Here is a 14060-nt window from a genome sequence, read left to right on the forward strand (position 1 = left end):
AATGGTTTTGGTTTATTTGTATGGCATGGCTTGTGATTTTTTATTTTGAAGTAGCATATGTGATACATTTTATTAAGTCCTGAGTTTTGTTGATGTGTCATTAGGTTGATGTTTTGGTATGAGAAATTTTTATTGGGTAAGATGATGTTTTGTGGAATGTTGTTTTGGAAAGGTTGTGCAATTTGGATTACATGTGGTGTTGTTTGAAAGTGTATTTTGGTATTTAGGTGAAGGTGTAAGGTTTTAGTTATGTGGGATGCGAGCTTGGGGTTGACTAAAGGTTATTTAGTTATGAGACATGATTTTGACATTTGGATTGTTTGTCATGTATTTGTATGGGGGTGGTAGGTTATGTTGTTGGTTAGGAGATGCTATGTTTTTTTCGTTGGTTTTGGTTTGGTGATGTTGTGTTTTGACTAGATGAGGTAGAGTTAGGATTGATGTTTTTTGGTGGGTTACTCAAAAGTGCAGATGTTTGAGGTGAGAGTGGTATGTTGTAAAGTGGATTGTTGAACCATAGGTCATATGAAGGTAATGGTGGTACAAAGACATGTATTGAATTGTTGGATGTTTTAGTTTGAGGTATGTTAGCGTTGAGTTGTTGTGATGTCGAATTGTTACATGGATGTGTTGTGTGTGAAGGTCTTGTGTTTTGTGATGTCATGTTTTGCGAGGAATCTATAACATTAGAGATGTCAAAGTTGGATGGTAACTTAGAGCCTTGTTGTGCTAACAACAAGAAAAAGTGATTTGGGTATATGTAGTTAGGAGTGAGCCTAAGATCTTTGAATGGTTAGGTCTTATTGTGCTTCCTCAAGCTCGTCTTGGATCAAATCTCTGATAGGTTGCATCTTAATAGGTGGTTGTTGTAGTATTTCTTGCGGTTGTTGTTGAGGTATCTCGTATACATGTGGAGGAATCCCCTTTTTTTTAATTGGTAAGGGGCCAAAGCCGTTAATGCTTTTGATTGGAGCTATGAACTAATGAGGCCACATTTTTTAGACACCTCATCCTCAGAGATTTTTTTTCCATTGCATGCTTTGGCATCTCCACCAGGTTATCACTCTGTTGCGTGCACGTGGTAGCTCACCCTTATATCTCCTTTGTCTCCCGCAAGCATCACCTTATCTCTTCGTCACAACGCATGCATGGCAGCTCACCCTTATATCTCCTCTACCTCACGTAAGTGTCACCTTATCTCTTTGTCACCATGCGCGCATGGAAGCTCACCCTTATATCTCCTCTACCTCGCACAAGCATCACCTTATCTCTTCATAACTGCATGTAGGAGTCACCTTATCTCTTTGTCACGTATGCGCAAGTATCTCCTTATCGCTTTGTCACCTACATGCAAGTATCTCCTTATCTCTCCATATTCCGCACACACCCATTGTTCCAACATCCACAAATCTCTTATTTGTCTTGGCAACCAACATGGACACCTTTTGCCTAGTGGTCCTTGCTGCCTGCATGTGCCTTTCCTATGGGAGTGTTTCCTCCTGTGGGATGAAAGGAATGAGTTTTGAACTCATGATCGCCATATCAACAGGGCTCATGACATACCGTCATATTGTGGGGTCATCCCCAATATGGAGGCATCCCTTATTAATATAGGATTGTAGGATTGAACATGGGGTCTTGTTGGGGATCTATTTGGTTTTTTCTTGCTTTGAGACCTAGTGACAACTAACATGCAAGAGACCTAGATACTTTTGAATTGAATTAATGTGAATTGGATGTAATAATTGCCATGGATTTAAAAATTGAACCTAAGATAATTGGTTTTTTTTTTAATTTTTTAGATAAGTTGGATTGAAAGCTTGGATGAAAGATTAATGGTAGAATAAAAGATTTGAAGAGTGTATCTAGATATTAGGATGATAACAATAGAGATTTTGATGATGTGTCACTTGTACTAGACTTATGAGCATAGTCCAAACAGATAGGGTATAAAATAGATCAAACTTAGAAGTAGCCAACACTCCTCACATAACCTACTACATTGATAGGCTAACTTGACCCTAGACTTGGAGAAGGAAAAATATCAACAAAAAGGGACAAGTTAGAGATATGGGAGATGTAAGATCTAGATAATCAATGAACAATTTTGGATTGATTTTGATAGTTTTTTGTTGATATTGATATTTGATGGATGTTTGATCTAAAGTGAATCTCTAAGTATTATGTATGAAATGGTGGAAATGATATGCAAAATGGATGCAAATTTTGGGTGGGGGTGATTTGACTAGTCTCAGGTTTGGTCTAAATTTAGCCTATGTGGTTTGACAAAAAATAGTCTAAATCTGAAAGTTTCTTGTTTAAGCACAGGCAGAATATGATGTGACAATTACACAAGAAATCTAAATGATTAAGTATAAATCAAAGCCATATGCACAAAAAACTTAATAGTTGTGTAAAGAGGTGGATCAATTGTGCAAAAGTCCTAAGTAGTTGTGTAGGAATTCTAAACAATTACAAAATTTAGACTGCCATATGTGCAGAAGCCTAAAACAGCTGTGCAAAAGGACTAAAAACATAATAGTTGTGTATCTAGGGTTGTTTGGTCATATTTTCTTCTCAATTTTAGGTCAACTCAGTTTAAGATAGGTTTTAGGTCTCAAATTTATGAAAAGAAAGTTAATGTGTTCATCTCAACAAGATATAGCAAAATACTTCTTACAATTTGATCTATTATTTAGAAGGTTGACACAATTAATTGATTCAAGTTTGAATGGATGATAGTATGAGAAGAACAATGTTCAGGCTTTGCTATAAGATGTGTAGGAAAATAGGTCAAATGAATAGTAATAGGAATCAATTGTGTAGGTGTATAAGATAGTCACACAAAAATAGGGCTCAATTGTGTAGAATGTAGAAACAAATGTGTCAATATAGAACACAGATACATAACATGTTATGAAACATGCACAATTGCAATAGGAAAACTTGTTTTGGGAAATTTTTTAAGGTGATTGCATTTTTTTCTGAAACGATTAGTTATTTTAATTGTCTATGGAAAGAAGACACTAACAAGCAATGAAGACATAATGGATGATAATAATTTTTCAGGTTATGAAGGCCAAATGGTTTCACTAGTATTCCACACTTGAAAGACATGTCAAACACACCAACAACGTAAGTTATTCAAGTATAAGTGTTTTCAATAGTGTAGGACCATATTAAAATACCCTAGGAGTGTACGCACCTTCCACTCTTAAGAGACAATAGGAGGGATCTAGTGGCACAAGGGTTCACCTTTTCCCTTACTTCAGAAGTTAAAAACCTTTAGAACAAAGAATTCCCACCTACTCATGATGGTACATGTTGGGTAGCTTTAGGTATGATACTATAACTTACACCACACTATGGAAATGACCGAAGGTCTTAAGGCTACTAAATACAAGGTTCAAAGTGGAATCTGTGAACAAAGAGTTGATTTGTAGGAGCATGAGATTGGTGGGATCTCCTTTGCTCTCCTCACTAGCTAGTCTCAATAGATCAAGAGTCTTGCAACTTGGATTTGAATGATGCTAGCCACTCTTTAAGCTACAACTTTTGATCTCTCCCCTTTGTATAGCTACCAAAAAACATGATTGAGGTCAAACCCTAGGGTAATGAAATGCCTAGGAAAGCCTCCTACTGAAAATAAAAAGAAGAGTTGGTATTTCGGCGAACCCAAGTTCACATAAAATGCAAAGTGAGAGCATACACACATAACAAATCTTGGGATAACACAAAGCATGCAAGTGCACACGACATAATAAACAAGGTTCTTTCCTTTATGAAATTGAAGTGTTAGCTACTCTAGAAATCAAAGACACATAAAACCTTGCAACAGATTCGTCAGTAGTTTGAATCTTATGGTCTTCTCCCATCAAATGCCAAGCTGTAGAGATCTGATTAGTACCCCAAAAACTATAATTCTTGTTAGCGAAAAATATAATCAATGAAATTGCAAAAACTAGAATAGATGCACCAAATAAATGAAGCAATTGTGCAAAAATAAATGATAGTTGTGTAATTATACCTATCAGTTCCACAGAAAGATCCAATAGTTGTGCCAAGGATAAGATCAATTGTGTAGAATCTATTTCTGCACAAACAAAAAAATCTAGCAAAACAAAGGCACATAAATAAAGGTCAATAGCACAATATAAGTAATCAAAAGTGTAGAATTGGGAAACAATTGTGAAGTTAAAAGATACAATTGGACAAAAATGAAGATCGATTGCACAAAAGTTGTGGGCAAATGCGTCGATCGATACTTGTAGCTATAAAAATGCTAAATTCTCACAGAAACGTTAGTAGTTAGGGACGTGGGTCCCATGGGGTGTGCCAAAATATTAGACTAGAAATTAAACCAATGTGAACTATCTAAGGATTAACCACAAAACCCTCAAATTTACACAATTATAATCTACCAATAGGATTTGTAAAGTTAACTTCATACAATTACCTTATCTCCATTGTCCTTTGAAGCTCTCTTTGAAAGAATGTAGTGTTGCTCTCATATTTTGCACAAAGAACAAATAGTAGTATGATTGCATGAAAGCTCAAAGATTGTGGTTAGAGAAAGATGACAGATGAAGGTTGAATTTATAGATGTTTCCAATATAAATCAACGATGGAGATTGGTTGAGACAAATTTGAAGTACAATGGTCAAGAATTGACAGGAGAAATTAAAGGCTAAAAGTAGGAGTTAACTGAATGCCAATTTTAGTGAATTGATTTCATGAGAGAATAATGGATGAGAGAATTGATAGAAAGTGGTATATGAATTGAAGAAATGGAGGAGCATCGGAGATAAAATAGAATTAAAGAAATAAATTGTTTAATTCCATGTGCATGGTGGAAAATCAAATAAAAATAAAATAAATAATCAAATAAATAAAGATAATTTATTTAATTATATAAGAAGAGTTAGCTAATTAAATAACAAAAATAATTATTTAATTATTATTAACTAGAAGAATAAGTGGAAAATAAATTAATTAAATAATAAAAAATATTTAATTAATGTGAAAAGGCGGAAAATTAATAAATTGATTAAATAATAAAAATAATTTAATTAATATTAGAAGAATTGAATAATTAATGATATAATTATAAAATAATCTTAATTAAAATAGAAATGGCGAGAAAATTTGAATTGAATTTAAATTATGAATTAGGAAATGAGGTTAGCTTAATTTGATTTTTATTAGAAGAATAAATGACATGAAATGAGTTAGTCACTTTTTAGTGTCCACATTTTGCTCTTCTCTTTGAGACAATGTTTGAAGTAGCATTGTTTCAAAGAAAAAATGCAGTAAAAAAGAAGATGATCATGGACATGCCATAGTGTGCCCCATTGGAGCAAGGGATTGAGGTAGGATGCCTTCTCAAGAGATTCCAGAGAATAAAATTTGTGGTCAAACTCTCAAGAAAGGATGGATAGGCTAGATGGGTGGTTAAGGTTGGATTGCATGGTTGGATATATGGTTAGTATGATAGAAGAAATGTGGAGTGATGATGGTTATTTGATTGATAGTAGGTAGAGAAATAGTTAATGGATGAAATGAACTAGATAGATATGAGATAGATCAACATATGATTGGTTGATAGACAGTGACTAATATGAAATGGATTGATATGAAATTGATGTGAACTGTTCTTTTTATCATCACGGAGCATTTTATTATGGAAAATGGATATCTGTACACCAAGATATGACAAAACCATGGTGATTTTGGTATCCTTTGCATGGACAACGACTCTAGAAATAAGAAGTGTTCTAATTCATTTGTGATACAATAGCACCTTGTTGGAATATGTGAGGAAGTAACCATAAAGAATGATAGTCTCAATGCAACAATGTGTTAGATGACCTTTCATTTGCATAGGATAATTGTTTATGCTAGATGTTATTTCAACACACACAAGGAACACATTTTCCCCAATAATGTCACAAGAACATGATGTAAACATAACATATCAAAACAATGAACATCCTCCATGATCGCTCATCTAATCATTTGTAGATATCCTTGAGTAGCATAGGAACATGACATTAGATAAATCAAGAAAAAAAAAGACTTAATGACCAAACAAATCAACAACCATTTAGATCTTCTTGTCAAAAGATAAGTGCTTTAAATAGCATAATGTTAGATAAGATACGTATTATAGGAAAGATGTATCCATTAAGGCACACTATTGTGATAAGGATGGATAATTTTGTTTAGGAAATTGATCGGTTAAGTTGTAGGCTAGCTCGGTAGTTATATTTTGTTTGTGATTTGTTTGAAGCTCAATGTTTTTTGTAATGTTTTGTTTGTTTCCCTTGAAATGACAATGTCCTAGCAAAAGATAGTTTATTATGGATGATGGTGGGTGAATTATGGTATGTGATGTAAGTTTATTAGGGTTGGTGAATAGTTTTATTTGTAGGTGGCGGTAGGTGATGGTGTGATTGTGATTTCGAGGATCCAATCCAAAATACTAGGTTGGGGAAATGCCCCTAGTTAGGTATAGGACACGTTTATTATGGGAAGAATGGGATGGATTGACTTTATTATGGTGTATTATGGGATAAATGACGCTAAATATTGACAAGTTTCAAACCATGATAGGTGTGGATATGTGTTACTATGGATGGATGGGATTTTTTGTGGATGGATGGGGGTTTTATTATGAATGGAGACGAACTTTATTATGAATGGAAATGGATAACTAGATAGATTTGTGATAGATGGAAGAGCATGAGTGACTACACATGGTACATGTATGAGGTCTCCATGTAACTAACATTGTTGATACTTCTTGATAAAGAAGTATGTATCACGCTCCATAGTCGAACAATAGTAGCCACATCACATCAACTTCTTAGCTAATTTAAGACCACTAGAATGAGTCACACATCCTCTTGTAAGCTAGTGTATGCTTTAGTTGAGTCAAGACATCCTAGAAGGGTAGTATCAAGACTCCTTCAATGTAGAGCATCATCAGTTATTGTGTAGTGAGATGATTGATGGATAAATGTTTTACAAGAGATCGGATGGAAGGATATGACCATGAAGGTAAGTGTATATGTCTTTGTACTAGGACAAATTAGGACCAACAAGTACACAAACAAATCAGTATTGGGAACATAGAATATTGGGATCAAGATCTATTCTACTAAGAACTCACAATTTTGTTTATTATGTGACATTTCAAATAGAGATCCAATAGTATCCATAACATGTTACTTTGTTATTCACTCTTGGAATTTGTTCAAATGATATGGATGTGAAGTATTGCATAAAAATGTCAACCATTTTCTTGTATGGTAGAAGTTTTTCATCTTTTTTGAGATACTCATCGTTGACATTTCATTAAACTAGCTGGGAGTCACCATAAACTTGGATTTCTTTGATTTTCCACTTCATAGCCATTCTGAGTCCAGATACAAGAGCCTCATCCTTTGCAATGTTGTTTGTAAGGGAATGATAGGCGATATGATATAAGAATGTAGTATCCTTGTGGAGTGATAAAGAGAACGTCAACTCCAGAATTGGGCTGAGTATAATGATCCATCAAAGTATAATTTCCATTGGTTTGGAGTAACTACTATGAATACTACTTTATCAAGAAAGTACGATATCATGGGATGGTTGTTTGTAGTAGGGGCATCCACTAATTGATCAACTATATCCTATCCTTTGATTGTTTTTATGTCCACATACTTGATGTCAAACTCACTTAGAATCATGAACCATTTAGCTAGTTTGCTAATATGTGTTGTTTTGTTTATTAGGTACTTTAGGGTATGAATTTTGGCAATAAACTTTATTTGGTGGCTTAGCATGTAATGTCAAAGCTTTTGAGAATAAAAAACAACAAGACACTCATGTATGATGTTAATATAATAGATAGTCATTTCCTTTACTAAGTAGTCATGTTGTGCTAGAAATGCTCCTAATGCATATGTTATAATTGAACTGTATAATAGTAAAGTTTTTTCTTCAATGGGTAGCATGCATACTTGAGGTGAGTGTAAGTAATCTTTTAGCTATTAAAAAGCTTCTTGACACTTACATCCAATTTAAATTTGAAACCTTTTTGAATTAGATGTTGATAGGGGTGACAAGTATCGGCCAACTAAGCAATGGATTTTTAGTTAAATTGTAGTTTCCCTTGTATGGAGTTGATTCAAATTTGTAGGAGGCGATATGCCAATTATACTAAAGTTGATATCATATGAAAACTATGACATTCTAGTGAAGTTTGACTTTAAAATGTTAATATGAGGAAATTATTCATTAATTTTTTTTATGTACTAGATATTAAAGTAATATATTTGAAAAAAATAGAAAAATAAAATTATTCTCTTTTTTTTCCTTTGACGTCAACTTGACCTCACTTTTTTTCTAAAAATTTTAACAATTCAAATTTCACTCTTGAACTTAAAAAAATTATCGATAATTTTTTTATTTTATTTTTTAAATATTACAAGCATAACTTCACTAAAAATTCTACATTTTATTAGTTTATATCATTTTAAAATTTGTTTGAAGATGAATTTTTTAATTTGTGTTGACTATTCTCTAATAAAAGTGTGACAAAGATTTATACTCTTACCCAAATACTAATGTACTAGACGGGAATGTTAAGTCCTTATAGGCTTCGCTTCTTCCTTTATGTATCAACAAATAATATTCAAAGTAGCTCTAGACCTGTGATTCTTCTTTATCTTTTTCCTCCTTATTCGTTGGGTGGCTAGAGATAGTGGGGGGTTAAACAAAGCATAACAAAGATGCCATATCCTTCCCCACACATGTGATTCACCTTTTTAGCGATTGGATAGGGCTTCCAAAGAAATGTGATGACCACACAATGCAAAAATTAATTGATTTAATATTTCATAGACTCATATGTAATGTGATTTGGGGTTTGAAATGAAATGAAAGGAAGGGATTTTAATAACATCCATGAGACCAAGTGGTCTAAGGAACCAAGAGATCCAAAAATAACTCTAAATTAGTTTTCTCTCAAAGTCAACCCTCCTTTTATGCATCTTGACTAAGAAATTCGTAGATTTGTGAAACCTAGTTTCCTCTAACAACTTACTCAGATTGTCCACCTTCGGATTGTTTTCAAATTGCTTACAGATATCCTCGTATGCCACACACACCATGATGAAATGCCACTCAATTTCAACAGCCCCATTATCACAAAAGATACAAGTCCTTTCTTCCCACTCTTCTTTGGGAGTTGTCCATCTACCTGTTTCACATTGAAGATGATGTGACTCAGTCCTCAACTGAACCATTAAGATTCTAGCCTTACCATTGATTTTAGCCCTTAAATACGCCTTTTCATCATGCGTCCACATGGGATTGAATTCTTTAATATAGTGTGTCTTCTTCCAACCATTATGCTTTGTCCACATGGCAGTCCTAAATTTTTCCAGCACCCAAACATTTATCTCCTCATTAGAACTAGGACAATCTTCTCAATAAATGTCCCATTTGTTCATTTGTTTGTCATTTTGCTTTCTCCAAGTCTTCTTCCTATGTTTTAGCTCCTCCATAGTAATCATTTTGGGTCATCGATGCTCATCCATGTTTTCAACCTTTTTTAAGTAAGTTAACAAACAAATTATAGTTGAAGCCTCCATAGGGAACATACTAGCCTTAGCTAAAAGGATCTCATAGGGAACCATTGATTTGACTTTAAAGCTACTAGTGATTAAGTGTTTTTGAATTCTTTATAATTGTCTCCACTTGTAGTTTGACATGCTACTCCCCCAAACCTCGCAACCATAAAGGACAACCGAGATGACCAATAAACCGAAAAGTGTTTTCTTGGTCTTCCAATCCCATAGTTCTGGTTTTTTTACATGTTCTGAAGAAGGTGAGAAGCTCTCCATCCCCCTTGGCTCCTCTTTGTCCTACAAGTCTCCCAAATGAGCCTATTGTGAAAATCAATTTCTAAGTACTTGTACTCTTTAATCTTCTCCAAGGAGTTTCCTTCAAAGATAAAGTTAACTTGTTGCTTTTTCCACTTCAAGGAAAAGATCATGACTTTGGTTTTGCTAGTGCTAACTTGCATCCCAACCTCTTGGAAAAAGAGCTTCACAGCCTTCAAGTGTTCTCTCAAACCATGAGCGGATTTTGCAATCAGTATAAGATCATCTACATACAAGAGAAGCTTCACAACATATCCTACTAACTGAATACCCTCTCCTGTAGTGTTGCTTAACCACTCTTCTAGCTTATCAATATATAAACCAAACAACGTGGGGGAGAGAGGACACCCTAGTTTGACCCCAATATCGCTACCAAAGGATTCTAAAAATCCTTCCTTAGTTTTGTTTTTTGCTTTGACTTGTTCATAAAGCTTATGGATATTGAAAATGTGTTGTTGATGAGTATGATTGGTTGTCATTGATGTCAACATAATGGTTGTCATTAGTGTCAACATAATGGTTGTCATTAGTGTCAACATGTGTTCTTGGTGTTGGTGATTCAAAAGATGTCCTCAAAATATTTGGAGTTCCGAAAGTTGTGCTTCTGCATGGATTAGTTGAGTTGTTGGTGATCCAAATATCTCTATTTATCGGACGTAGTGTTGATCGACTATATCCCGGTTCCATTCCTGTTTTTGTTGTATTGGGCAATGCTTTTTGGATCCGAATTTAGTCTGAAATCTGAGGATGTGTAGCGGCATTGGTGTAGCTTGTGAGTCATGATTTGCATCCAGCATTTGTAATGGATGTAACGTATTGATCTGATCAATGATATGTGTTGTGATATGGTCTACTTCTCATTCCTTCCCACCACTGGAATGTTTAGTGTTGACCTAGTTTAGATCTTTGTCTTGGCCGACTTGAAAGATTATGCTTCCCAAAAGACAGTATATATATGAGGATGATTTGATTGTGTTAAGGATGAGAAAGTGTGGCATTGTTATTGAAGATATGCGAGATTGAGAAAAAAGGACCTGGTTATTGATGGTGTGTGATGTGTTTGATTGGTATTGAGGCACCGAAAGCAGTCCAGTTTGCAGTGTATTATAGTGGTGGGTTACCTTTTTTTCTTTCTCTTTCTTCGACAGTGAACCCTCCTGCAATGAGCCACCCTTTGTAAAAATCACCTTAACCAATGTTTTATATCGAGAACTAACATTCTCCATGGTTTTTCCCTTCTTAGGTTATCCACGTCATATTCGGTGTTCATTGTGTGATCTGTGTCGTGTATGTGCTTTCATGTTATATTTGCATTTTGATTCACACCCCCTCCCCTCTCAGTTGCTCGGATATTCAACAATGGATAGCCGCTCTATACTCGTTTGGGATCCCAAGCTCTTTCATTCTATTCCAAAGCTTGTCCCTGGGGATAGTGTCAAAAACCTTTTTTTTAAATCAACGAAGCAACAAAAAGCCTCCCCACCTTAAGTGTCCCAAACCTTTTCGATGAAGTGTCTAAGAGTGATGCAATGGTTAATGGTAGAGTGCCTTGGCCTAAAACTAACCTACCCTTTTGCTCTTTTGCCTTCTTTTTCAGCCCAAACTACTAATTCTATGTTCCACCAAGCAACCAAATAGCTTTCCAAGAAGAGGGTTGACCATGATAGTGCAGTAATTGGAAGGGTTATTAATGCCTCTCCCTTTAAAAAGATGAATAACAACATTGGTTGTCCATTCCAATGGAAATTTGCATTGAGTAATGCTGTTAAAAATTATTTTGGTGTGGAGCCAAAGTCTCAACATCACATTTTAAAAATTCGGCCTGCAACATCAATGTCTTGAGCTTTACCACTTGCTAAATTTTTTATACCATGTTTGATATCTTCCACTGAAAATAACTCAATTGTAGTGTCAACTATGGGAGGTTGGCTTTTCTCGTGTCCACTCATATAGACTCTCCACATACTATAACCAATGAGTATTTGTGGTGTTATTTTCTATTTGTTTTCTCTTTTGCTAGTTCACGCCAAAAACCTTTGGGGTTGTGCTTCCCCAAGAATATTAATTCTTTTCTTCTTGCTGCCACAACTTTCTTTATAGTTTTTATTAAAAATTTTATACTTTATCCTTCTTTTTGTGTCTGTATCATTTTCTTTGCATGATCTTTTAGTGAGTTTGCACTCTTCGTCATACCAGGGATTAGTTGTGAAAGTGTTTGAAACTCTCTTCATGGACCAAGATCTCTTATACACTTTTAAAGCCTTGAGGATTAAGGGTAATAACCTACTGCTGCAAATGTGGACATTTTTTTCCTTGTCTTCATTACTTTCCCCATTTTTTTTTGTCAACTGAAACTGCTGCTAAAGGGCAACAACAAAGAGCTCTTGATTTTTCTGAATCATAAGAATTCTACCATTTTTCTGGACTTTCTTGTGTACATGTGATTGGTGGGATATAATTGTTAGTTAACTACTAGCTAACAAGTGGCGGTTTGGAGGTGTCAATGTCGTGTTTCACATTAAGTATTATTTCTTCCTTGTATCTCCAAAAGAATCTACGACTGTTAGCAAGAGAATTCAAATATGTAATCACCTTGATTTATTTTATTATTTTACTAGTTCTCCTTGCCACATCCAAATCATATGAGCATAGGACTGACCTGCTAACTCCACCAAATATATATATATATATATATACATATATATATATATATATATATATATATATATATATATATATATATATATATATATATATATATATATATATATAACTAACAACAATTTGCCATTCACAGATATAAACAATATAACTAAACGCATCATCAAAGAAACTAGAAACAACAAAAACAAGAACATGGAAGCAAATAAGATTGACGATATTATCCCAATAATATGTGGAGAATACCTGGAACAATATGCAAATTGCTTTTGCTAGTCGTCTACTCTTTTAGATCTCTTACAATGTTGCCACCACTAAAATGTTGAAAACTGGATGAAATTAGGTTTGAGCACAACAAAATGACTATTTTGAACATATGTCATGGTTATTTGAAATGGTTGCATTAATGATTTAAGGCATGCTTGTTTCAATTGGAGAAATAAATATTTATCCTATTCTTTCAATTGTGTTTTAAATTTTATTTAACAGATTTCAAAATTTCCATAAAATGCAGACTTGATCGGTTTGGTCGATTGCTTGTATGTTGTTGATTAATATGGGTTCTGACAAATGCATTAGAAATATGCTCCAGCTTGTCAAAATGTACTCATATATTTATATTTTGGACAAATATATGCATATCTGACATGCTCCACTATGGGGCCTAGTATCCTCCACTTGTATCCCCACTTTACGACCCCACTCCACTACTGACTCCTCTCCCCTTTTGAGCACACTTTTTTTTTAAAGTTTGGAGGAAAAGAAAAAAGAAGCAGCAAACTCAAATTCATCCCTCTATTACTTTGTGTTGCGAATTTGATGGGTGATTTTGCAAGCCTATCACCACATTTCCCTCTAGACTATTACATATTCTATTACACTTTTTTTTCCAATAAAAGCTTAAATTTTCTTTCTTCAGTCAATCCATAGTTGCATGTTGCATGTTAAAGTTAAAAGCTTTCACCATATGTGTATTGTTTTATTTGGTTATTTCATCTAAATATATGTAGATAGATATATGTACATGCATACTTTTTTTTTGTCTTTAATTTTTAAAAATATATACAAACACTATTATGTTACCATGTTTTATAGTTTTTTATTAACAAAATGCAGAAAAAAGTTCAAAATTTATATATTTTTTTCATTTAAAAAATCTAAAGAGATGGGAATGATGACTCCTCCCATGGCAATCATTCCCCTTTTAAGAGTCAGTACACTCCCATGAGGGGGCCAAACCTGCATTACGAAGTGATGTTGGGTGAGGGCTTTCCCCCTCCCCATCATGGGTAAAGGAGGAGGTCGTGCCCCCCTTCACATCTAAATATACCCTCACTGTGAGAATAGTTTTCAGAAGCGAAAACAAAAATTCAGACTTACTGAAAATATGAGGATTTTTCTCAGAACATGCCATTTTTGTTGCATATTTTTCACAGACCAAACCAAACCACTTTTTTATTAAATGAG

Source organism: Cryptomeria japonica, chromosome 4, assembly GCF_030272615.1.
Source record: "Cryptomeria japonica chromosome 4, Sugi_1.0, whole genome shotgun sequence".
NCBI lineage: Eukaryota > Viridiplantae > Streptophyta > Pinopsida > Cupressales > Cupressaceae > Cryptomeria > Cryptomeria japonica.